Genomic DNA, 26,919 nt, shown 5'->3' on the forward strand with positions numbered 1-26,919 from the left:
TAAATTTTAAGACCAATGCACTTGAAAATAAATAGCAATTGCTTAATATGCTATGTTTTCTCCACAGCAATTGTCCTTCTGATAATCTATTCATCCACAAGAATTTGGGCAAAACCCAAAAGTGTACTCAAGAAAGAAAAATCAAGATCCATTAGACAAGATTTTTTAAACAAGCAAATCCAAGACCAGATACTTTCTAGTGTCTTTGATGACACACCTTCACAAACTAAAGAGCTGAGTCAGTATTGAGTTTTAACTCTGAAGACATTTTTCCAAGAGATACATAAAGTCTCAAGAAAACTGTAACTTTGATGACATCAGAACTCATGAAAAAATAATAAATAAATCAAAATCCTTCACCACCATGTTCTAAATGAAATGCAACATCTAATACGAATCTATAGGACAAAAAACAAAACAAAAAAAAGTAACAATTATGTCACGTCTTGAAGTCAACACAGCCAGATTTGCCCTAGGCTGCATATTAGATTGGTGCAAAAGTAATTGTAGTTAAAAGAAATGTTTAAAAATAAAGGTATGAAAGAAAAAAAAGAGCAAGATTAAAGAAAAGTAACATCTAAAGAATTAAGATTTAAAAATCGTGAAACTCACTGAAAAGAAATATCAATTGGCTACTCTTATCAAAATAATTCCAAAATTACTCACAGGGATAAGTATGCCTAGCTATGTGAAAACTTTGAGGAATGGTGCAGTGGGGAGGAAATGCTAAGACGGCTATAGTTGATGACTTTTCTGAACTTGGAGTTGACCTCCTCCATTGCAAAGCATGCAAGTGTTTCCAGGTTTGCTAACCTGGGAAACCTATGCCTGTCTTTTCTGAATCTCTGACAAGTTTCCTCACAGATAGCATACTCCCTCTCTTATGCTAATCATGTACTTCTATTCTCTGCTCCTTTGAGAAGGCTTGATATATTGCCCTCAAAGAGCCCAGATCTTTGAGAATAGCCTGTTTCCTATTCCCTTGAGAACCTCAAACCTGATGAAATGAGAGAGTTCCCTGACCCCCCTGCCTTGCAGGACATGAAACAGTGGTGTGGCTCACCTGTTCAGTTCCTGCCACCACTCAACCCCATTATGGGAGTGGGGTGCCTGCCGACAGGCAGGTGTACAAGCCAGGGCAAGTGATTTGGGCTCTGGCCCTGTGGTAGTGTCTAGTGGTGGGTACCTGTGGCCCCAGTGCTACAATGCTCTTTTAGCCTTGCTGTCCACAGTTGGTTTGAGTGTTAACCAGCTCAATGGACTCTCTGCCTTTTCACAAGAGCAGAGGGCGAGAGTGACAACTTTCTGTACCTCAAGCTCTTTCCCAGAGTCTTGGAAGAAGAATCCGGTCACACACAGGATTGAAGGATGAATGTGGGGTTTTACTGAGTGGTGATGGTGGCTCTCAGTCAGACGGATGGGGAGCTGGAAGGGGGATTGGGTGGGAAGATGATCTTCCCCTAGAGTTAGGCCATCCAAAGGCTGAACTCCCCTCCGACCACCCCCAGCTGAACTCTTCTGGCATTCAGATGTCCCCTCTCTCCTTTCTCTCTCTCGAGCTGCCTTCTTCCACTGTTCATCTGCTTGTCTCCTTGTCTTCTCATCTCCTTGTCTGCTCATCTGCCTGTCTGCCCCTGGAGCCTGGAGTTTGGGGTTTATATGGGTACAAGATGAGGCATGGTGGGCCAAAAGGCAACATTTGGTGTGTGAAAACAAGAATGCCTGCCCCGATTTAGGACCACAGGTCCACTGAGGGTGGGGCCTTTACTGGGAACCGCCCTCTTCTATCCAGTATTTCTCTCTCTTGTCCATATTGCTGGGACATATAGGATATTTCAACTCTCCAAACATGGGTAGATTAAAAAAAGCTATTCATTTCTGATGAACCTATATGTTAACAAATCACATGTGAGGATTGCATACTTTTATAAGTAATGCGTGTATAGATTGGTATTTGAGAAGTAAATAAGTTAATATTCATATTGACAATGGTAAGAAGTCTAAGAAAACAAGATAAATAAACAAAAATAAATTTATAAGTGTGAATTGCTTAATTTTTTGGAAGCTTTCAATATTGGTATTTTATATCCCACCCCTTAAATTCTTTCTATTAAAACATACTGAAGTCAGTTTTAATTAAGCTGTGTTATCATTTATGTCTCAGTGATAACCAAGAATGAATTGTATGTAATCATTCGATTAATTGACAGTATGCTCACAGAAATTGATATTATATCTATAAATGTGTTTTGACTTGTTCTTCCTGCTTTTGTTACAAACAAAATTAATAAATATACTTCCAGAAGACCTGGAGTTCAAAGGTTATTTTATGTGCAAAACTTGCAAATTAGTCTTTAAAACATAGTTTAATATTACAGAAACTCAGGAAAAATGAAACTTCCAAAGTAAACAGCATATAATCACATGTTAAATCTGACTCATAATTCGATTATTTTATTTTGTAGGTATATTGTACTGTTCATTTTGACAAAGTTTAACTACTAAGATGTTTAAAATGATTAATATAAAACCAGAAATTCTAAATTTAAGGTGGAATTTTCTAAATAATCCTCAAAAAGAAGCTGTTTCTCTTATTTCTACTTTCTTTTTCTGTTAAATGAGAGAGATTATAATATTTACATTTTGCTGACATGTAAATATCAATATAATAAGATGGAGACTATTGAGCTCACCAATTGTTAAAGATATAGCTATATTGTCTCAAAAGCAATAGCTTGATAAGGGGCTTGGAATGAAAAGTAAGATCTCAAGGTAGAAGCCAAAAATGGAACAACTATCATATGATTTCTTTTCCTGTACTGTGCATTAAAGCTTTGAAATGGTTTTAAATATTCAAAATCACTGTTTTTCTTGTTATTTTGCTGACTGTCACAAGGCTTGCTATCTTCCTTCCTTCAGGTTCAAAATCATAAGGCCTTTTTTTGTTCCACCATCAAAAATAACTCCTTCCATCATTCATTCTCTAACACATTATCCTACTTTATATTTCTTTCTTGTACTTATCATTATCTAAAACTATATACTGCATTCACTTATTTATTCAGTATTTCACCTGTTTGTGTATAATCTCTATTATTTTTCTTGTTCATTTCTGAACTTCCTGTGCATGCAATAGTGATTGAGAGCACAGATTTTAGAGTCAAATAGCTTGGGTTTTAAACAAGTGCCACAATTTAAAGCCATGAAAATTCATTCGATGCCCCAGTTTCTAATTTTTAAAAGGAAGATTATAATGCCCATGTCTCATAGGCTTAGGTTGATGACTACGTGACATCCTGAAATAGTACCTGACACCTTTTTAGCACTATATAAATGGTTTGCAATTATTTTATTTCCTCCTTATTTCCCTCCCACCCATCTTTCTTCCTCCTCCATTTTTCCTCTTTTCCCTTCCTATGCCTCTTGTCTCTTCATTTCTTTCATAAAGCATATTTACATATGTTCTGCTTTTATTTTCCCATCAGGCCCATGTTTCCTATGGGCAAAGAATTTTAAGCTTCACCTTTTCCTTATGAAGTTAAGGTCAATGATCATTAAACCAATTCCCACATACTTCTAAAATCCACTCTCTCTGATTTTTAAAATTTTCCATAAGTTGTTTAAATAATAACATTCATGGAACACTATAAAATCTTGAAATTTTAACACAAAGTTGTTTCAGCACATTTTAGATGTATCTGCTGGAATCTAAATATCATAGCATTTTGTCATCTATGTTCATCAAGAATATTAGCCTGTAATTTTCTTTTCTTGTAATGTCCTTGTTTGGCTTTGCCCTCAGTGTAATATTGGCCTTGAAAAATGAGTTTGGAAGTATTCCTTGTACTTCCATTTTTTGAATACTTTGAGAAGGATTCTTGATATTCAACATTATTTAAGAATAGAAAAATAACTCACCTTTATCAATTAGAATTTTTAGAAAAGTGTTTCTTTAAACTCACATTTCCATTTCAATTCTTCCACACAATTTTATTTTAGTATACTATATTTTATGCTTAAATTTGTTTTTTTCTCTACCAAACTTCTTTATAACAATATGTTTATACATTGAAATCATTCTCTATGTGCTAAAATTTGTTCTGAATTGAGTTTTCATTATAATATTTATTAGTATACAGCAGATCAAAATAATAGACTATGTTACACAATTTGATGAGTAATAACTAGAAGTAAAAAAATTCTAGAATTAGGCCTCCTAATAAGATGTAAGAGGTGTAATTTTTTCCTAACTGGTTGAATTATCTGAAGATGAACATTTTTCAATGCGTGAATGAGAAATGATTTAGCATCAATTCTAGTCTTGCTTTTTCCTTTTAAATGTGTAAGCACTGAGAAAATTTGTTCACATTAACAGATAGGATTGGATGGAATTTTATTATAGAAGTATAACTTAATTATTTGAATTCAAGCCAAGTTATGTGCCAAAAATCATAGTAATGTATCATCAAGAATCGCCTTTAATGATTTGTCACCTGACAGCCAGATTAGATTTTACTTCAATTTCTTGTTTCCAGGTAATTTTTAATTGCTTGTTGAAGCATTTTTACTTTGGCTCCTTTAATATCCTTCTGGTTAATTCCAATGTCTTATTTGTATGAGTGTTGGCTAGCCAACTATCTCTTATCATTTATGTTCTAATGTACTTGCTTTATGGTATGAACAGTGATTTTTTTCCATTAATCCTGGACATTTTGAATATTATGCTATGAGGCTCTATTCTATCATTCTTTTCTTTAGCAAATAGTTCCTACTTTGCAGTACGGCATGAGAATCAGGTGAGCATGTATGTTCACATCACTGACTCACAGTACCTTGTTGCAAAAGAGTGGCCTGGAAATCCAGCCACTCCCTCTTTCCCAGAGGAGGTTGGAAATAGATTTGCACCAACTAATTCCTTGCAAGGGTGGGTGTAAGATCAGATCCCACTTGACAACAAACAAAGGTTAGCAAGAGGAAATCTTGTTTTATTGTCATTTGTTGCAGCAGGGTGGGGAGGAAGCTCAGCTCCCTGATGAGTCCTGCTGACACCAGGGAAGGGGAAAGAAGAATCAAAGTGGCAACCAGTTTCACCTCCCACCACCACCTCTGCCTGTTTGATGCCAGAGGGAGGTGGAAGTGGAGCTCCCTATTGATCCTCATGGATGTCATGGATGTCATGGGTGGCAGAGCATGGAGCACATCTTAGCCCTGACTTACAGCTCTTTGTTCAGTCTTATTAATGCCAAATGGAGTTGGAGGCTGAGATCCCCACAGCCCCTGACTGACATAGGGAAAAAGGTAAAGAATATTGTTGACTAGCTCCATCTTGTACCATCTCATCAAATTTTGTTTTCTCTGCTGCTGGACTCCACTGATATTATCCTGGCATGGGAATCTGAGCAGCAGCTTCTTCTGCTTGATGAAGGATGGAAGGTCAGTTCCCTGCTCAGCCCCTCTCCCCTTAATGGGGTGGGATGGAGCAAGGAGGGTGCAGTGGGAGTGGAAAATCAACTCTCTGCACTGCCCTGCTGTAATAGTAATTGTGGTGGTGATGGTTTTTTTTCCTATTTATGGAGTATGTTGAGTACTACTAAAATGTTTTTCTGTTGTTAGGCCATCCTTTTCCTTTTCTTTTTTCCTGGCTAGAGAAACAAGCTTTCCCGAGAGGTTTAATTGACTGCCCCTGTTTGTTGCTCTAGGCTGGAAGATTCTGTGGAGCTTTGTCTGGCGTATATGGGAGACAATACGGAAACCCATGGACCTCTCCACAGCATAAATACTCAGATCCCAAGCACTCTGGACAGCCCCCTTCTTTCCACTTTCTCGAGTCTTCCTAGGTCTGTTTGTTGTATTATTTCCAGAGATTTTTTAGTTATAATTGTGAGGTCCTGGGAGGATGGGGGCTACTCCATCTTGATGAATTCAGTAATCTCCTTCCTTCAATTTTTGGAAAGCAAGAAATTGGAAACCATTTAATTTGCCAGAATTATGTTATCCAGCTATTAGATTCAGTTTCTCAATTCTAGGAAAATGCATTTAAAATTGTTTAACAAGCCTTAAATGATTTTTAATTTTGTATGTTATTCTTTCACTTAAAGCCAACATCTTTAACCCAATAAAATAATTTTGGATAATACATTTTAATCTTACTATATGTTTTATATAAATTTTCTTCAAAAGCTTGGGAAGATTTTGAAGATTTAAGTTTATGAATTTTTGATTAACCGAGTTCCTCGTTGGCATTCATAATTACAATGATCACTTTGATACTCTGGATAATTTTATGTCACAGGACAATGTTTCATAAGGTGAGTAATAATGTTTTGTTGGTGGGAGGCCTTCTTCTGAGGTAGTACATTTTATGAATTACCATATTATGAATGAGTTTCTGGGGAATTTGAGTCTTCCTTCAAAACTGTGAGTGCATATCTGTTGAAAATTTTTGGAACACCCTTAGGAATATGCAGACTGGTTCAAAGATCACAAGTGCGAGTAAATACTCCTTGACTCTTTTTACATTTAGGAATCAATTTCTTTCCCTCTGATCACCTTTGCCTACTATTTTGGGAGAGCAAGTCAGCTTTCTGCATTAGTATCTTAGTTGTTTGACTTGGACCCCTGTCATAGTCTGTCAAATGCAGTGAGCTCAAGTTTACTTTTTTGGGTGGGTGTATCTTATGCTAATATAGGAGACTCTTGGGTTTAAGAGAATTCCTCCAAGGGAACCTGTGTTCCTGGAAACCTTACTGTTTTCCTGCTAACATTAGTAAAGTTGTTTCTTTCTGCTAATTTTATCTGTTTCTCCAAAAATGATATATCCACTATTTTCATTCCTAAATGGAAAACATAAGGGTACACATTTGTATGCTTACATTAGGAGAAATTAGGAGAAGAATTTCAGATGTTACTGAGTAATACCTCAGCAAGCTCATGGTCCCCTGAATGCTCTGTCGCCCAGGCTGGAGTGCAGTGGCGCGATCTCAGCTCACTGCCAGCTCCGCCTCCCGGGTTCACGCCATTTTCCTGCCTCAGCCTCCCAAGTAGCTGGGACTACAGGCGCCCGCCACCACGCCTGGATAATTTTTTGTATTTTTAGTAGAGACGGGGTTTCACCGTGTTAGCTAGGATGATACCGATCTCCTGACCTCGTAATTCGCCCACTTCAGCCTCCCAAAGTGCTGGGGTTACGCGTGAGCCACCATGCCCGGCTGATCGTAAACATATCTTTTCAAGGGTCACTATTCAGCCCATTTCAATAAATATAGTTAGCTAAATTTCTTGGGTGACTTTTTAGAAATAATTAAGCAGTGAACCTTATTTGTTGATATAAAATTTCATTTGCAATCTTAACAATAGCATTTTGTCAACTTTTTTCCACTATAAGAGCTAGAAGCATAGGGACTATTGAATTTGTATGAAATCAGTGGTTTCTTTCACAGAACTTGGTATGCCATTATTTTTCAAAAAATGTATTCAGTAAATTCTATCAGTAGATCATCTGCATCAGGATAACCTCAGTTTAAAAGTCCAAATTTGAGAAGCCATTTCAGGCCTTAAGCATTCCAGAATTTCTGTCATGCATTGGAAATCTACATTATTAACAGGTGATGCTTATACTAACGTTTGAAAACCACCGTAAGCTGCCATTAGGTGCTCCCTGTCCTTTAACCTACTTGTGTTGGTAGCATTTTTTGTGCCCTATGTAAGGCTGAGAAAAAAAAAGCAAAGAATTCACCATACTCAGTTTCCACCACTATAGCTTTGTTTTTCATCAAGAGTTTCTGTAAACTTAATTATGTTAATAAAAGTTATGTGAACGGAAGAGCATAGTGCATTACATTAAATACGTAGCATATGTGTAATCTAGATTTATTGTGATCACAGACATCAAAAAGATTTTTTTTCTAATTTGTGACTGTTAGATTGAAAAAAAAAATTAGATCCTATTTTTTGAAAAATTTACTCTATTTCCCTGATGAAAAAAGATAAAGTAACAAACTGTTTCTCTGCATAGACTGATAGTAGTATGTTATCTCCGAAAACAATTAACAAAAATCTGAAAGCCCACATGACCTTAGGCACTCTTCCTTCTCCTTTCTCTTGGGCGAATTTCAAGCAAATTTTCTGAAAAAATAAACTTTTTAATTAATGCCTTTGATAACAAAGACATTCTTTTTTCTTGACAAAATTAGTTCTTACCATGAATATTTATTTCAACATAGTGTAAACACCAACTTGTAAACTTTAAAATTACAGCTTCAGAAACAAACATCATGAGTTAGAAATCTTTAGGCCAAATGTTAAAGGAATGTGTGAACATTTGAAAAGTCGATCAAAATGTACATGGAGTCTTCCTTGAAGAAAAATAAATAAATCAGAAAAAAAAAAAGTTTAACTAAATCTTTAATGTTGAAATCTGTTCCAAGGAAGAAATAGAAGTATTTCAAAAGCTCCAGGAAATATAAGCAAAATAAGGAATTTACAAACATGATATAGAATTTCAGATGGAAAACAAACAAAAAAAGTAAGTAAGAAAACATCTACACTTTGTCTAGTTGGGTAATCTAAGCCTTCTATATACCCTGCTTAAAAATGTATATATGTTAACTATTATGATGTCTTTGGTTTGACTCTGAATGAATGGGAGCTATGGTAGAATTTGAAGAGAGAAGTAATGTGATCTGGTGTATGATTTGTCAAGTTAAAACAAACCTGCACTTGGATAGGAGAGACTTTATTAGAAAAAAAAAAAGAGCATAATAAGGGAAAGGAGAATATTGAATTAGGAGGAGAAAAAGCCAAAGGTCTGGGAGAAGGGAATTTTCCTTTCTTGCCATGTAAACAGCTACTCTGTTGCTTCCAGCTGCTGCATCATTGCATGTTATGTGTACATCCACTACATACAACTTATCCATTGTCCCCCAATTGGCCAAGACACATATTTTATCCAGATTGGTCATGATTTACAAAGAGTTCAGATAATCATTAATGAAGCAAAAAATAAAAATTTGGAGGATCTGTGTCTGGCTTTGTCAAAGAGTAACAAGGAGGGCATCTGTGAGTCTTATGTGGAGTCCTATGAGGAAGGGTGGTTCTCTGCAGTATGCTATTTCCTGGAACACAAAAATGCGGGTGATTTGTTAAAACCTCACTAGGTTTCTGTGCTGCAGGGCTTAGGTGAAGTTCAGCATTATCATTTTTATAAAGATCACTTGTGGCTGGTGTGGTGACAGTGGACTCTCAGGAGCAAGGTAGAATGAAGAAGGCTACTTGAAACTGACTCAAGAGTCCCATAGACAATTGTTCTGGGATAAACTTAGAAATGAACCCTTCTGCTGTTAAAGATTGAATCTTACTTTTGTTTTATCTGAGTTGTTTCCTCGAGAAATTACCTTCAGGTCTCTCACAAAAAGTATCAGTTGGGCACTGTGGCTCATGCCTGTAATCCCGGCATTTTGGGAGACCAAGGTAGGGAGATCACTTGAGACTGGGATTTCAAGACCAGCCTGGCCAAAATGGTGAAACTCCATCACTACTAACAATACAAAAATTAGCCGAGTGTGGTGATGCATGCCTGTAATCCCAGCTATTTGGGAGGCTGAGGCATGAGAATCACTTGAACCTGGAGCGATTGAGGTTGCAGCTTGACTCCAGAGTGACTGTAGGTTGAGGTGAGCCGAGATCAGGCACTGTACTCCAGCCTAGGTGACAGAGCAAGACTCTGCCTCAAAAAACAAACAAACAAACAAACAAACAAACAAACAAACAGTATCAAAGAACTGAAACCAGATCACCACATCAGATGCTGGACCCCTCATTTACCATGATCACTTCCTTTCTCCCCGCAAGTCCTGTTTTTTTATATTTTTATATTTCTAACCTGCTACATAAATCCCTGGTTTTAGTCAGTCACGGAGATGGATTTGAGACTGAGCTCCCATCTCCTTGGCTGCAGCACCCAATTAAAGCCCCTTCCTTGGCATTATTTGTTGTCTCAGTGACCGGCTTTCTGTGTGGCAAGCAGCAGGTCCCAGACCAAAGCTCTGGTGTTTTGGTAACATAGCTAAGAGTTTACCACAGGAATGATGCCTGCTTGAATCTAGTAGGTGGTAAGATTTCATGTATATTTTGAAGTATCACTATCAATATTATCCATGTTGCCAAGTGAATAGCTACTCTGTTGCTTCTAACTGCTGCATTATTGTGTGTTATGTGTGCATCCACTAATATATAACAACCACAGTACCAGGATTGAACCCTCAGACTGGATCCAGTTTGAATCACCGTTTTTACTATTATTGGATCTCTGTTTCTAATACTCTACTACGATGATAAATTGAGGGACAGTAAATCTGTCAGTATCCTTCCTTCCTTCCTTCTATTACATATAAAAGGATTGATTTGCAAATGGTTTAAAGTTGAATTCTCTGTTTAGGGCTCATACTGCAGACATTATATTTTGATTAGGACATCGATACACTTTTGATATAACTTTAGTAGGTAGTAAGATTTGCCATTTTGAAGAAATAGTGGAATCTAATTAACACTAGCACATCATAAAATTAATTTTGTGAGAAGCTATGTCTGAGATAATATGCATCACAGCAATTTATACATTCCCAAAGCATTAGATAAATTATAGTTTACTGAGCTGGAGATCGTTGGCGAGAGGAATGATGAGTGAGGATTGGAACTAGATTCTACAGAGTTGAACTAGCAGGTTGCATTTCTCTGAACTCTGTTTTGTTTTGTTTTCACTTTGGTTTTACTATTTTCCTCATTCTCTCCACTTTTCTGTAAGAAAATGCAATGATTCACATCTGACTGGAGCAGCAAATATTTCACTGCTGACTTGAGAAAACCTTGACTATACAAATCTCTAGCAGAAAAAAATGAAAGATGCTTTTATGTTTGTTATCTTTTTAGTTAATTGCATAGTTTGCTCTCTTAGCTGCCAAGAAGAAACAGAAAACCGAAAACCAAAAAGACAAAAAACCAAACAGAAACCAAAGGGTCCCTTCATCACTCCCAGGCGAAAGCATTTTTTAACTTCTGCTAACAATAAAGCATCACATTGTGAAAGTTATTTAATCTTATTTCATTTCCAAGTGTTAGTTTCACTCAAACCATTCATTGCTTGTTCTTCTGCCCAAAATTGAGAGTTTTCAAATATTTTGGCAAACTGAACTCTGAGATGCTATGAAATAATGACACTTATAAAAAGATAAAAGTGGCAGATGGTTTCATGCACACCATAAAACAAAGCTTCCATAGTACATTCTGAGATTCACTTTACTATCCTATGGTGCCTCTGACATCCAGTCACAATTCTTTTCTTCCTCAGTCCTAACATTGGTTAAGAAGATTCTCTTTAATTTGGAAAATTAATCTAACAAATTTATGATATTCATGAATAATGTATCAATAGTAATTCTCAAAGAGTTAATTGTGCTATATACTCTTTAGGCACAACATAACCATATCAAGCAGAGAACTTAAACAAAGTTACCTTAGCCATTGTATAATATAGCCTTCAAGTTGATTGATATGGTAATTCCCATAATCCCCACGTGTTGTGGGAAGGACTTGGTGGGAGGTAATTGAATCATGGGTATGGTTATCTCCATGCAGTTCTTGTGATAGTGAGTGAATTCTTATGAGATCTGATGGTTTTATAAGGGTTTTGCCCTTTTACTTGACACTTCTCCTTCCTACCATCATGTGAAGAAGGACATATTTGCTTCCCCTTGCACCATAATTGTAAGTTTCCTGAGGCCTCCCCAGCCATGCAGAAATGTGGGTCAATGAAACCTCTTTCTTTTAAAAATTACTCAGTCTCAGGTATATCATTATTAGCAGAGTGAGAATGAACTAATACAGTAAATTGGTACTGCAGAGAGTGGGGTGCTGTTATAAGGATGCTCAAAAATGTGGAAGGGATTTTAGAACTGGGTAACAGGGAGGGGGTTGGAATAGTTTGAAGGGCTTAGAAGAAGACAGGAAAATGTGGGAATATTTTCAACTTCCTGGAGACTCAGAGGGCTCAAAAGACAGGAAGATGCGGGAAAGTGTGGAACTTCCTAGAGACTTGTTGAATGACTTTGACCAACATAGTGATATAGACAGTGAAGTCCAGGCTGAGGTGGTCTCAGGTGGAGATGAGGAACTTTCTGAGAACTGGAATGAAGGTAACTCCTGCTATGTTTTGCCAAAGAGACTGGTGGCAATTTGTCCCTGCCCAAGAGATCTGTGGAAGTTTGAACTTGAGAGAGATGATTTACTACCCTAAATCTGGTGGAAGAAATTTCTAAGCAGCAAAGCACTCAAGAGATGACTTGGGTGCTCTTAAAAGCATACAATCTTATGTATTCACAAAGATATGGTTTGGAATTGGAACTTATGTTTGAAAGGGAAGCAGAGCATAAAAGTTTGGAAAATTTGCAGCCTGATAATGCAACAGAAAATCAAAGAAGGACATGCTCATTTCCCTTCTGCCATAATTGTAAGTTTCCTGAGTCCTCCCCAGTGCTGTGGAACTGTGAGTCAATTAAACCTCTTTCCTCTATAAATTACCCAGTTTCAGGCAGTTCTGTATAGTAGTATGAGAATAAACTACTTCACTGATATTAAGAAAAGGATTTCTTCTAAAAGGCAATAAACCTTTACATGACTAGCCTAAGAATAATCCCAATTTACTAACTCCATCTACTCTCCATAAGAAAGAAAAAACTCATGCCATGGTGGTGCCAGCAGGTATTCATGTACCATTGGAGAAAATTTCTCTTTACTTTCAGAAAATTGATGAACTTTGGATATTTGTGAAATCCTTGAATTTTATTAAAAACTAAATTGTTTTGTTGGTATATTTACATATTCTGCTTTACTTGTCATGACTGTGCTTAAATATGAGCGATCATAATAATCATGAATTGGCAGATGAAATAATAAAAAATTATTTTTCTCTTAGTAAACTTAAATTATGTTATTAAAAATTCACAAGATGATTTGCAATGTGGTATGATGGGTTGGTTGTATGGAAAATACACCATCTACTTACATAAATGGGGATAAAAGTAGTGGAAAGAAGGAAATGGGACTTTTAGTCCCCGCTGTTATTTTATTTCATTTTATGTCTCTTTTGGGGGAAGTTGGTGGTACTATAAATTTATTATCTAGAAGTTGACATAATTTTAACTTTGGAAAGTAAGCTTGACATCAAATGATAATACAAATATTCTTAGTATAATATTTTCAAAAATATTTTATGTTATAGAAAGTTTAGGGTATACCTAATAAAAATAAAAAGTTATAAGTTATGTTGAGTTTATGATAAAATGCTACTTTTGTATCTGTTGAAGGAATTAGACATCTAATTCTAAAATATAGCATTTTATAGTAGATAATTATAATTTTATAATTTTATTATAATTTAACATTTTGTTGAATATTTTGAGAAAAATTAAATATTTTTAGCATATAGCTGTTCAACATAAATGGGTAAGTGAAATGAAAGATACACAGTTTACTTAAGAAGTGTTACTTATATTTCATGTTTTTCAAACTTTATTGTTTTTTATGATCTTCATTTTCAACTGAAATGATTATTTTAAAAGCAACTCTGAAAAACAGCATATATATCTTAGACTCTGTTTATCCACAGGTTTTTACTGATTCTCTTTGGGTATTGCCCTATTCCATCTCATTATGAAGTACTATTTTTTCCACAGTTGCTCTTCATTTTTTCACTCCAACACTCTCCATCCATTTACACTCCTTTCCTTTACCCCTCCCTCAAGAAACGCACACCTCTCATGCTGTTGGGTCTCTTCTGCATTTTCAGACCGTAAAGAGACTACCAGCTAGGCTTCTCCCTTTCATTCAAATCTCACCTTAAATGTCACTTCCCCAAAGTGACTTTCTTTGACTGTCCAATCTACATTAGCTCTCCAGATCTCTACTACATTATCATATTTTATTTTCTCCACTGGACTTATTAGAATTTGAAACTGTTTTGTTTGTATTTATTTAGACTGTAAGATTTATAAGATCATTTTTAACTCATAAAAGAATAGCTTATAATGTGTGATAATAAATTAATAAATATTTGGGTATTAAAAATATGAGCTGTCATGGTTCAGATACCAAGCCCACTGGTGATACAAGTTAAATAACATTCTTTTCTGTTGAATGATATCATTAAGCATGTAAACTAATAAATTCTCTTCAGGCTACTTCAGCATCTTGATGCATTTCTCTTTGGGTACTTATTTTCATTTTCCTTTCAAGATAGTATTTGAGTCAATTTTCTTTTAACTATAAGTGTAAGAACTTCTCAGTCTCAGGAGAAAATATTTGGAAGTTCTTCAAAAACAGTTGCTACACCATTTGGGAAAAATAACTGAAGTTAAGCAAGATATGAAGTGGAAACTTTGTAAGTTTCTCTTCAGTTCATTTCACTGGAATTCAATTCTAAGCACCCCCAAAGCTATTATGCATTTTAGAATTGCAAGCAAAGCATGTCTTCTCTGGACATCCTTTTGAATGTGGCTGCAAAGTCATGTGCAGAAAAGTACACTACAAGGAAGAAGCACATGAATGTACAATGATTTTATTTATGCTTCTGTTCTGAATTTAATGTTAGTCATGTATTTCTCTAAGTAGTATATTTATGATATAGACATTTGGTGTCTATAGATGACCAAAGCATTGCATGAGGTACTGCAGTCATTATGGAAATGATTTGCATCAAGTTTCATCCTTCCTAGGGTTCACATTCTCACTGGCATGTGTAGAGGCAGCACTTAATTTGGTCTAACTATTGGTTACTTCACATGTCCTGCTATACAGATAGTTATACTTGAAAATGGATGGCTTGGGATATACATCCAAACAGGAAAGAAAATCTGTCAAGGAGAATAGATCACCAGAAAGTCATAATGAAAAAAAGAATTATTTAGAATGGCAATTATTACCTTTATTAATATATATCATTTAAAACATTTCATTTTTATGAGAAAAATTATGTATGTTCTTTATAGAAAATTGATTAAATACATTTTTAAGTAAGTCACAAACAATAGAACAATGGTAATTGTTAATTTTGTGTATATTTTCTTGGGAACAAATTATGTCTAACAAGTGCATGTTGTTATGCAGATTTTTAAAAAATATATAAATATAATTCAAATGTATGCACAAAATAAAATGTGAAAAATAGAGAAAACATCAAAATCTCCCTCTATATTTCTTATTCCCTCCTTGGGGTATAATCACATTTAAGTGTGAATGTATTATCTTCATAACTTTAAGAGATTATAAGTTCTTGTTTTTTTGTGTGTGTAAATTTAAAAGAATGTACCTCATAGAACTCCAAATAACTATAATGCTAAGGACCTCAATTACTGCCCTCGGAAAACTGTCTTTTAATTTTACCTGACATCATGCTTCCCATGGCATAATCCCAGTCAATGACTTAGGATGCCAAGGATACTAAGACAGACTCCTTATCAGGAGATGTGGAACTTCTCTAACAACCAGTTTTGGCTCCAAGACTCTGTCTTCACTGAACTTCTTTGGACTGCACAGCAATCTGGGATCCGTATGCCTAATCTTCCCTACCTCACTTCTTTATTAAAGATTGGATTGCTCTGTGCTCTGATGGAGTGAGGGCTGTACTTCTGATGTAGTGCTCTAATACTGGAGACTCATTGCCATCATCCTGACACATTTGTAGTGTGCAGGTTCTATCCTGGGAGAGGCAAGTTGAGAAGGCTAGAGGCTTCAGATCCCATCTCAGCAGTCCCTCCTGTGACAAGGGTGTCACTCACAGAGAAGCATGCATGCTATTATCTCTGCCCCAGCTACAGACTCTTGATTCAGATTTCTTCGTATGTGCAGATGGAAAAAGATATAATAAAACAAAGATCTCTGAAGCCCTTCTCAAAGAAATTCGCTTCGTTATATAGTGTGGAGTAAGTTCAATATTAAGGCAACTGTCAATAACAATAGAGAATTTGGCAGAAAGAAATTAGAGGATACTGGTAGTTTTATTGTGATATATACCAAACCACGGGGCAGCTAGTTTACCTGAGTGAATCAGGAAAGAGACAGCTCAAGAGAGCCCTCCTGGTGTCAAAGCAAACCTGAAACTCAAATCTCAAATGCTATCTATACAAAGGAGCCCACATTTAATTAGAGCAAGCTATGGAGTAAATTGTGCCTGAGGGCACATTTGGGAAAAAAAAAAAATCAATGGGCCAGCAATTAGTGGAGCTTAATTGAATGTGTTATCAAGGAAAGAGGTAGAGTCCTATTCCTCAGAGTCTTCACACTGAGGAGAAATAGACTTAACTAAAATAATCTAGCCTTTCATGAAACATGCAAACATGCACATAACAATAACAAGCTTAGGGTGGAGGAAGTACCTGGACTTACTACACTATATTATCTAAAATTTCTCGTTTTCAACAAAAAAATTGTAAGAAATACAAAGAAACAGAAAAATATGACCTATACATAAGGAAAAAAAAAAGGTAAAGGAAGCTGCTTATGAGAGTGACAAGATACTAAATACGCTCAAAATACTAAAATAAAATCTTCTAAAAGACAAAACTATAATGACAATGTCACATCAGTAAAGTGTTAAACAATAGAAGTTATTGAAAGGAATCAAATTGAATTTCTGAAGTTTGAATGTATAACAACTAAAATAAAAAATACACTAGAGAGCTGAATTGAAAGAAGATATGTTAGTAAATTGAACATTCATAGAGATCATGTAATCAAAAGAATAGAAAATAAAAATGATGAAGAAAAATGAACAGTGCCTAAGAGAAATGTGGGACAAGTTTAAGTGCATAAAGAAATGCATAACTGGAGGACAGAAAGATGAGAAAGAGATAAAGAAGCAGAAAGATTTTTGAAAAAAAAATGGCTGAAAACTTCTCATATATAATAAAAAACATTAATTTACACTCCAAGCTGGGTAACATAAATAGATGTACACAAAGACATATCATAGTGAAAATGCATAAAACCAAAGACAAATCTTGAGAGCCTTAAGATAAAAGTGACTCATTACTTAAAACACTAAGTAAGATTAACAGTGACAATTCACCAGAAACAATATAAAAGTTATAGAAGAACAAATAAAAATGAGACATAAATAATACCCATGTAATATGGCAGATGCTGACTCCACTATGTTAATAATAACAAGTGTGAATAGATTAAGTAGTCCATTAAAATTGTATGGATTGTCAGACTGCATATAAGAACAAAACCCAGTTATATATTTTTCTACAGGAGACATATTTTAGATTCAAATATATAAATAGGTTAAAATTAAAAGGATAGAAAAAAGTTGCCACAAAGAGAAAATATAAGACTGAAGTGGTTATACCAATATCAGACAAAATAGACTTTAGAACAAAGAATGTTACTGGAAGTAAAGAGGGACATTTTATAATAATAAAAGTGTCAGCCCATCAGGAAAATATAACAAGCTTAAACATATGCATCCAACAAGTAAGGACCAAATCCATGAAGCAAAACTTTCAGAAATAAGAGGAAAAATATATAATTCAATAATGATAGTTAGAAGACTGAAGACCTCATATATTTGCAGAATGAGAAGACAGAAGAACAAGGAGGGAAAAAAAGATTTGGGTAACACTATAGACCAATTTAGACCCAACAGGTCTCTATAGAACAGTCTACCTAACAACAGCAGACTAGACATCTTCTCAAGATTACATGAAGCATTCTCCTACATAGACTATATACTCTACTATGCAAAATTAGTCTCAGTAAGTTTAAAGTATGTAAACATCACATAGTCTCTTCTCTAACTAACATATAATGAAATGAGAAAGCAATAACAGAAATAATTTTGGACCACTTACAAATATGTAGAAATGTTTAAAAATCCTAAATGAAAAATAGATCAAAGGAAATAATATGCAAGTAGTTAGAAAAAAAAATGAGATAAAAGGGAATAAATGCACAATATAGTAAAACTTATAACAATAGAGCAATGCTTAGAGGAAAATTTAGGTCTATAAATAACTATATTAAAAATATACATTTCAAATTAATATCTTTTCACCTTAAGACAGTGAGAAAAAACAGATCAAATAAATTATATTTCAGAAAGAAAAAATAAGATATGGCAAAAATTAGTAAAATAGAAAAATATTAGACATATAAATGAAACCAAAAATAGATTCTTTGTAAAGATCAACAAAATTGACAAAGCTTTAGCTAGACTGAGCAAAAAAATACAAAAAGAAGCATTCAAATTACTAAAATTAGAAATGAAAGATAGGACATCACTACCAGCCCTACAGAAAAGGTTTAAAAAAGATTAAAAAGTAATGCTATAACAATGCGCCAATAAATTAGTCAGCTTATCCAGAATGAACAAACTCCTATAAAGACAAAAACTACTAAAACTGACTAAAGAAGAAATGAAAAATCAAAACAAAAACAAACAAAAACTCCTCGGGCATACATGATCTCACTGCTGGATTCTACCAACATTTAATAAAAATTAATAGCAATTCTTCATATGATCTTCCACAAAATAAAAGATAATACTCTAATATCCTCTAAGATTGGAATAAGAAAAGAATATCTATTTTCACCACATCTATTCTATACTTAGGTTCTAGTCAGAAAAATTAGGCAAGCAAATGAAATACAAGCTATCAGGACTGGAAATTAAAAAGTAAAAATATCTGTATTTACAGATTACATGAATTTATGTATGGAAAATCTTAAAGAATCCACTAAAAAAATTGAAGCTAATAAGTTCAGGCCGGGCATAGTGGCTCATGCCTGTAATCCCAGCTCTTTTGGAGGCCAAGGCAGGTAGATTATGTGATCAGGAGTTTGAGATCACCCTGGCCAATATGGTGAAACCCCATCTCAACTAAAAGTACAAAAAAATAGCCGGGTGTGGTGGTACATGCCTGTGATCCCAGCTACTTGGGAGGCTGAGACAGGAGAATTCCTTGAACCACGAAGCAGAGGTTGCAGTGAGCTGAGATCAAGCCAGTGCACACCAGCCTGGGCGACAGAGCAAGACTCTGTCTCAAAAAAAAATAAAAAATTAAAATTAAAATAAACAAGTTCATAATTAGTGAAGGATATAAGTTTAATTTATAGTAATCAATTGTTTTCCTATGCATTTGCAATGAACAATCTAAAACTGAAAACTTTTTCCATTTACAATTGCACCAAAAATATTTAACACTTAAGAATAAAATTCACAAGAGAGGTACAAAACTTATACTCTGGAAACAACAATATATTGTTGATATAAAGAAATAAAAAAATCATTCCCTGTCTATGAACTGAAAGACTTCATATTATAAATATGACAATAGTCTTTGAGTTGTTCTATATAGTAAACAAATCATTCTGAAAATCCCAGCTGGCTTCTTTGTAGAAATGACAAACTGATTCTAAAATTTAAATGTAAGCTTATGGGACACTGAATAATCAAAACAATTTTGTAAAGAACAAAGTCACAGGAATCACACTTCCAGATTTCAAACTTATTATAAAGCCAGAGCAATCAATATAACATGGTACTGGCATAAAGGTAGACACAAATCAAAGGAATAGAATTGTGAGTTCGAAACTATCCCTCACAGTTATGGGAAACTGATTTTCAACAAGATTGCCAATATATTTGGATGAAGAAAGAATAGTCTTTTCAACGAAAGATGCTGAGACAACTAGATATCTGCCAGCAAAAGAAAGAAGTTGTGCCCATATCTTCTACTGTATACAAAAGTTAACACAAAATGACTCAGAGAACTAGATGTAAGAGTGAAAACATACTATTTATTAGAAGAAAACATCTTAGAAGGGTAAAACCTTATGACCTTATGTGTGACCATAGTTTCTTAAGTATGATACCAGAAGAACAAACAACAAAAGAAACAAAAATAAATGGTACTTATTCAAAATTTAAAACGTTGTGTTTCAATGGACACTCTTAAGAACGTGACCAAAACCCACACAATAAGAGAATATCTTTGCAAATCACACATTTGAAAAGGGAGTTGTATCTCAAATATATGAAGGATTCTCACAATTCATTAATTCAAAAGCCCAATAAAATAATATTTTTTAAAATCACCAAAAGATCTAAATAGACATTTCTTCCAAGAAAATATGCAAATATCCAGTAAGTACATAAAAATGCTCATCATTAAGTACTAGCAAAAGGCAAATGAAAACCACAATCAGACAGCACTTTGTACCCACTTTTGTGGCTATAATGAAAAAGACAGATAATAAATAATGTTGGAGTGGATATGGAAGAATCAATACCCCCATATGCTGCTAGCGGGAGTGTAATGTGGTGTGTAATCACTTTGGAAAACAGTCTGACAGTTACTGAGAAAAGTTAAACATACAATGACTATTGGACCCAGCAATTCTACTCTTAGGGGTGTGTGTTTACGTGTGTGTGTGTGCAAATTCTACTCTTAGAGGTGTGTGTTTACGTTTGTGTGTGTGTGTGCAAATTCTACTCTTAAGGGTGTGTGTTTATGTGTGTGTGTAGTGTGTATATAAATACATACATACATATATATAAAGAAATGAAACATATATCTACAAAATAACTTGTACACTATAATAACCAAAAGCTGAAACACCCCAGATGTCCACCAACTGATGAATGGATAAACTGATGAATAGATATATTTCATACAATGGAATATTATTCAGTAATAAATAGAAATGTGTACTCTTACTACTACATAGATGAACTTGGAGAACTATTTTAAGCAAAAGAAGCCAGTTATATATTGGCAAATCTGTAGAAACAGAAAGAGATTAGTGTTTCCTCTACTTGAGTGAATGAAGGTAGAAGATAGTTAAATTGTATCAGGTTTCTTTTTGGGATTATAATGATGTTCTAAAACTGATAATGATGATGATTGCATAACTTTGAATATACGAAGTACCACTGAATTGCACTCTTTAAATGGATGAATTGTATGGTATATAAAGTATATCTCAGTAAAATTATTACTTTTCCTCCTTGACGAGGCAGACAGTAAGGCGGGATTCCATGTGTAAGAATTTTATTAGGGGAAGTGTCTGTGTGAGAGAAAATTTGGGGAAAGCTGGAAAAATCTGGAAAAGCAGTCAATATTTTAGAAAACAAAAGGTAGGCAGGTTGAGAGAAGCCTAGCATACTAAAGGCAGCAGAAGCCTGTGGAGGAGTAAGGCAGTGAGAACCAACCTCATTTCCGCCAGTTATGAGCAAAGTTTCATGAATTTGAGGTGACATGTACCCCTAAAAGAGGAGAACTGAGTTAATAACTAGTAGCTGGTTAAAAGCTTTACGTTAGATAACAAGATGTCTTCTCCCAACTTAAATCTAGGTCACTTGTTCTCTTTTATTTTAACAGAAGTTGGGAGGTTTATTCTAAATGTAACAGAGCAGCTTAACTTCAAAATGCATTTTAAACTTTTTTTTTTTTTCATTTCTCTTGGGTATCAAGATACAACCTTGAGGCAAACTGCAGAAGCGTTTTCCCTTAGCCTTAAAATAGACTCTACATCCCTCCCTTTCTCACTGTGCATACTCCCTTCACATTTATCTAACTGTATGCTCGTGTGGGTACTCTTAGAAGTTCCAGGGGCTACTCTTTAGACAGACAGACCAAGTCTAGAGACCCAGCCGCAAAGTTCCAGACATTACTTCAAGGCTGCTAATTAACCTGGCCATTATTGCAATGACATCAGCCTGAAGACAAAGTGAACTTCAACCACTTACTTTGGATAGGAATTGGCTGCTTCCCCTTTACTAGTTTTGGTTAATAAATTCACTTTCTTTCTACCAGACTTTCTACCAGAGTGAGCTCTTGCTAATTGAACTCTGCAAGTGGTGAGCATCCGGACCCACATTCAGTTACATCAAGCAATTAAAATACAAAATCTGAGCACCAGGAGACATAATTCGCAGATGAGGGCAATGGAGGGGTTCTTTACTACTAAAACCACACAAATTAATTAACGGTTTATGTATTTTAAAAATTAGGCCCATCACTCTTTGTTCAACCTTTCAACTTTTTTCTCAGAGTAACATACAGGCATAGTTATTCTATTGTTCCTCGGGAAGATAATTAAAGCTTTCCCTTAACCCTCTTACTAGGAGACTGGCCACCAGAACTAAGTGCCTCCTCCAACTAAATTCCTGGATTTTCTACCTAGTTATACTACACTTAAGTTCAACTAAAATTGATACTCCCCCCAATACATGCATTCATATAGCCTTTAAAATCATCTTGTCTTAGTCTTAAACAAAAGTGACTGTCAATGACCATCAGACATTTGAGTCAGTCTTCTATTATGAAAAATAGATACTAATAAATATGTAGGAGAAAATCAAATATAGAATGCAGAATTCAGAAGAAAAACTGATGACAACCAGCAACACAATATTAACCTACTATGATAGTTTTAATCAAACAGGAGAATCAGATATCGCAGCCTTGAAAGGAAAAGAAAATGTTGTATACAAACTTTAAAATCAAGGAACAAGAAAATGATCTTGGAAACTAAAAGAAAAACAAGTAAGGCAGAGTAGCTCACAACTGTAATACCGGCACTTTGGGAGGCCGAGGCAGGTGGATCATTTGAGGTAAGGAGTCCGAGACCAGCCTGGCCAACACAGTGACACCCCATCTCTACTAAAAATGCAAAAATTAGCCCAGCATGGTGGAGGGCCCCTGTAATCCCAGCTACTCGGGAGGCTGAGACAGGAGAATAGCTTGAATCTGGGAAGCAGAGGTTTCAGTGGACTGAGATTGTGCTACTGCACTCCAGCCTGGGTAGGAGAGTGAAACTCCCTTTCAAAAAAAAAAAAAAAGAAAAGAAAGAAAGAAAGAAAGAAAGAAAAAAGGAAAACAATAGCAATAATAAATTCAATAGATTCATTAAAAGATTTGGAAATTTAAATTGAGGGATTTTCCCCAAAAGTAAAACTAAAAGCCAAATCCATGAAAACACTTCAAAAAGTACAAAAAAATCAAACGATTGAGCTAGAAGATTCAAGAGCCAATAATATAAGTTTGAGAAAGAGGCAACAACAGAAAACAGAGGGAAACAGATTCTCAAATAAATGACTTTAAAAATCAAAATTCCTAGAATTGGAGGAAAGAAAAATTTCTACTGAAAGGCCCCAGAGAGGGCCACCAGGGTGAGGCTGGAGGAGGGAACACCCAGGCACATGACAATACATTTCAGAACACCAGGGACAAAATGGACATTCAGAAAGCTTTATCAAAGAAACGTTACACTGGACACCTGTTAAAAACTGCAAGGAAGACTTTATTCAAGATAGTTGTACTAGGAGTCAAGACTATTGCAACTGGAGGGGAGAGACTGAACTCAACTCCACTGAAACAAAATGTAGAGGCTTTGTTTCTTTTCCTTTTCTTTTCCTTTTTTTTTTTTTTTAAGCAGGGTCTGGCTCTGTCACCCAGGTTGGGGTGCAGTGGTGCCATCACGGCTCACTGCAACCTCGACCTCCCGGATTCAAGTGATCCTCTCGCCTCAGCCTTTGAAGTAGCTAGGACTATAGGTGTATGCCAGTGTGCCACCATGCCCAGCTTTTTTTTTTTTTTTTTTTTGTAGAAATGGTGTCTCAGTATGTCACCCAAGCCGGTTTGAAATTCCTGGGCTCAAGCAATCCTCTTGTCTCGGCCTCCCAACGTGCTGGGATTACAGGCGTGAGCCACCATGCCTAGCCTCTAACGATTTCTAATTCTGGGGTGAGCTAATGGAAATGAACTGAAGGACTTAGTGGGAGTGGGATTAGGTTATGATTAGGCTATCTGTGTTTGTAAATTGACACTCATGAGTTAAACTCCTGTCTTCCCACTGTTACTGGGAGATAGAGGTGCTATGCTATCTCCTTCAATAATTAAATGTAAAAGGGATGGCTCCTACCTAGGTTCTTGAAAAAGGCATTTCTGGGTTTTAGAAGATTTTTGTCACAAAGGAACAGAGAAATAATTTACAATTGCAATTTTTTTTTTTTTGAGACAGTTTTGCTCTTGTTGCCCAGGCTGAAGTGCAATGGTGCGATCTCGGCTCACCGCAAACTCTGCCTCCCGGGTTCAAGCTATTCTCCTGCCTCTGCCTCCCGAGTAGCTGGGATTACAGGCATGTAGCACCACGCCTGGCTAATTTTGTGTTTTTAGTAGAGATGGGGTTTCTCTATGTTGGTCGGGCTGGTCTCGAACTCCCAACCTTAAGTGATCCACCCACCTCGGCCTCCCAAAGTGCTGGGATTGCAGGTGTGATCCATCACGCCCAGGCAAATTGCAATTTTTCTGAAGTAAATACTCTAAGAAAAAGAAGATTAGAGGTCTATTATCAGGAATAAACCTGCCTAAAATTGAGTCAAGCTGACTGGAACATTAAGGCCTTCTTGGTCAGTTTCAAAGTGAAAGATAAGTTGGGAACTCATGTCTAAAGATCGAAATTATTGGTGATTTTTAGTGAGAGCTAGAAGACAATAAAGCAACACCTTCATTCTCAGAACAAATTTATTTTTAACCTTTGATTACATATCAAGCCACAGTATCAATGAAGAGTGATAAAGAATACAAAAATCAGACATGCAGTGTCTCAAGAAAGCTTACCATCTATAGGAATCAAGTAGGTAATATGAGCCACAAATATAAAAATAAGAAAAAAAAAAACAGAAAAAGAGTAAGACATGGCATTTAGGAATTCGGAGTACACCAAAAAGGCAAATAAATTCCAAAATGTAACTCTGCATGAGGGAATGATCAAGGAACAAAGACTCCCGCAAATATGTTTCTGTGGAGAAAATAAAATGGAAAATATCTGAAGTATTCAGAAGGCTTTAAGGGAAATTTTCAGTTCTTTTGAAGACTTTGGGAAGTAGAGGCAATTCATCCATAGATATCCAAAATAATGTAGTTAGCTACAACTAAAACCCAAAGAATATTAAAAGGTATTTATGATAAAAATACATCTTTATGTAGTACATGGATTTACTGTGAACAAAAATTACATTGTAACCACTAATATTGCTTTATTCAAAATGGCAACATAAAAAGTGGTTAAAAGAAAAGATTTCTTAGTTTCCAATTAGGGAATCAATTGATTTCTAGTAAAAATTGTTTTAAATGTTTTTAGATTATATTACTGATGGATATGAACATAATTGCCTATGGACTTAACATCTGAGATTTGGCGAAGAGGATATAGGCTTATTATTTGATAACACAAATATGTTACTAATATTAATACTATTACTAATTATTACCAGACACAATTATTATACTATTATTACCATATATCATTAGCAGTACTAGTAAAAACCTCATAATACTACTTGTTTTTTAAAATAGTACATATTTTTTAAATAAAAAAAATCTGAAAATCTATCTTAAGGAAATAAGCAAACATACATGTATGCAAATATATATTTATAATAATCTTTATTGAAGCATTGATTTAACAGTGAAAAGGAAATAACGTAAATCCCAACAGGACTGACCCATGAAAATATAATTATATATAATGGGATATGCTAAAATTATTAAAATAACATTGTAGAATAATGTTTAATGTCATGAAATGTTTATTATATGTCAAGTGACTATAAAAGAGACTATAAAACAGCATGATTTCAATTGTAGTAGTTAACATTTGTTGACTAGCTCAACTATTTATTTTTGTGAGTAAGGCACTGTATTAAATGCTATACGTGCATTTTTCTCATTGGTTCTCCATAATAGCCCATGAAATAAGAAATGTTAATAAAGTCAAGAGGTTTTAAACAAGGTTATAAATTAGGTATCATAATGCTTCTGTGCTTTTAAAAATCAATGAAATTAAAATACACAAGCATATGTGTGTATGTTTCTGTGCACACACACACACAGGTATTAGTGGTTATCTCTGATTGAAGAGTGATATTCATTTTATTCTTCTTGATGATTTGTATTTTTTAATGTTCTACAAAATATATGATGTGTTTGATAAGAAAAAATCAAGTAAAATATTAGTTTTTCAAGTATAAAATATTTATTAAGCTCCTGTTGTAGGCCAGAAACTGTGCTTGGTTTGGGGGGAAAAATAATTACAATACTGTTTCTTCCCCATTATAAATAAAATTTATAAAATATAATTTTTTTAAAACAATTCCTTGATTACCTGCACTATTGTGTGGAGTTCTGAGGTTGATGATATCATTATATGACAGTTTGTAATTTTCAAATATCATAGTATATTTTCATGACAGCTGGAAGCTAGTAAACTTTTATTTAGTATGAAGAAATAAATAGGATGCAGAGTTTTTCATAAAGCAACTCATAAAGAAATTTTCAGGGTTAACTTAAAATCCTTGCTGAGATATAAAAATTCAATTTCATCTTTAATCTCCTTAATTAAGTCACTGAAATATTAAAGATATTTGAACTGTACTTAGGCACCAAAAGAGGAGACAAAACACATAACCTACTTTGCTAGTTGAACGAAAAGCCTTTGGAGTTTTAGACGCTAATGTTTGCTATTTTAAGATTTTAGTTTTCTTTATTGGTTGCCTCTTTCATTCCACAAATACTAATTTAGCAGTTATTATGTCCCTGATAAATTTTTAGTGATGGGGATAAAGCTGTGAATAATAGCAAAGTGTCTACCACAGGGAAAGTTCTGTTCTGATGACAGGGGGCAGATTGAGAAGGGCAGACAGACATACACATACACAGATGTGGTGTTACCAGATATATATACATATATAGGTATATATACACACACATATATATGCCCACATATGTATATACATATCCTATATGTATATACACATATCTGATACATACATATGTGTGTATATACATAAATCCTCAAAAG

Source organism: Macaca mulatta, chromosome 18, assembly GCF_049350105.2.
Source record: "Macaca mulatta isolate MMU2019108-1 chromosome 18, T2T-MMU8v2.0, whole genome shotgun sequence".
Taxonomy (NCBI): Eukaryota; Metazoa; Chordata; class Mammalia; order Primates; family Cercopithecidae; genus Macaca; species Macaca mulatta.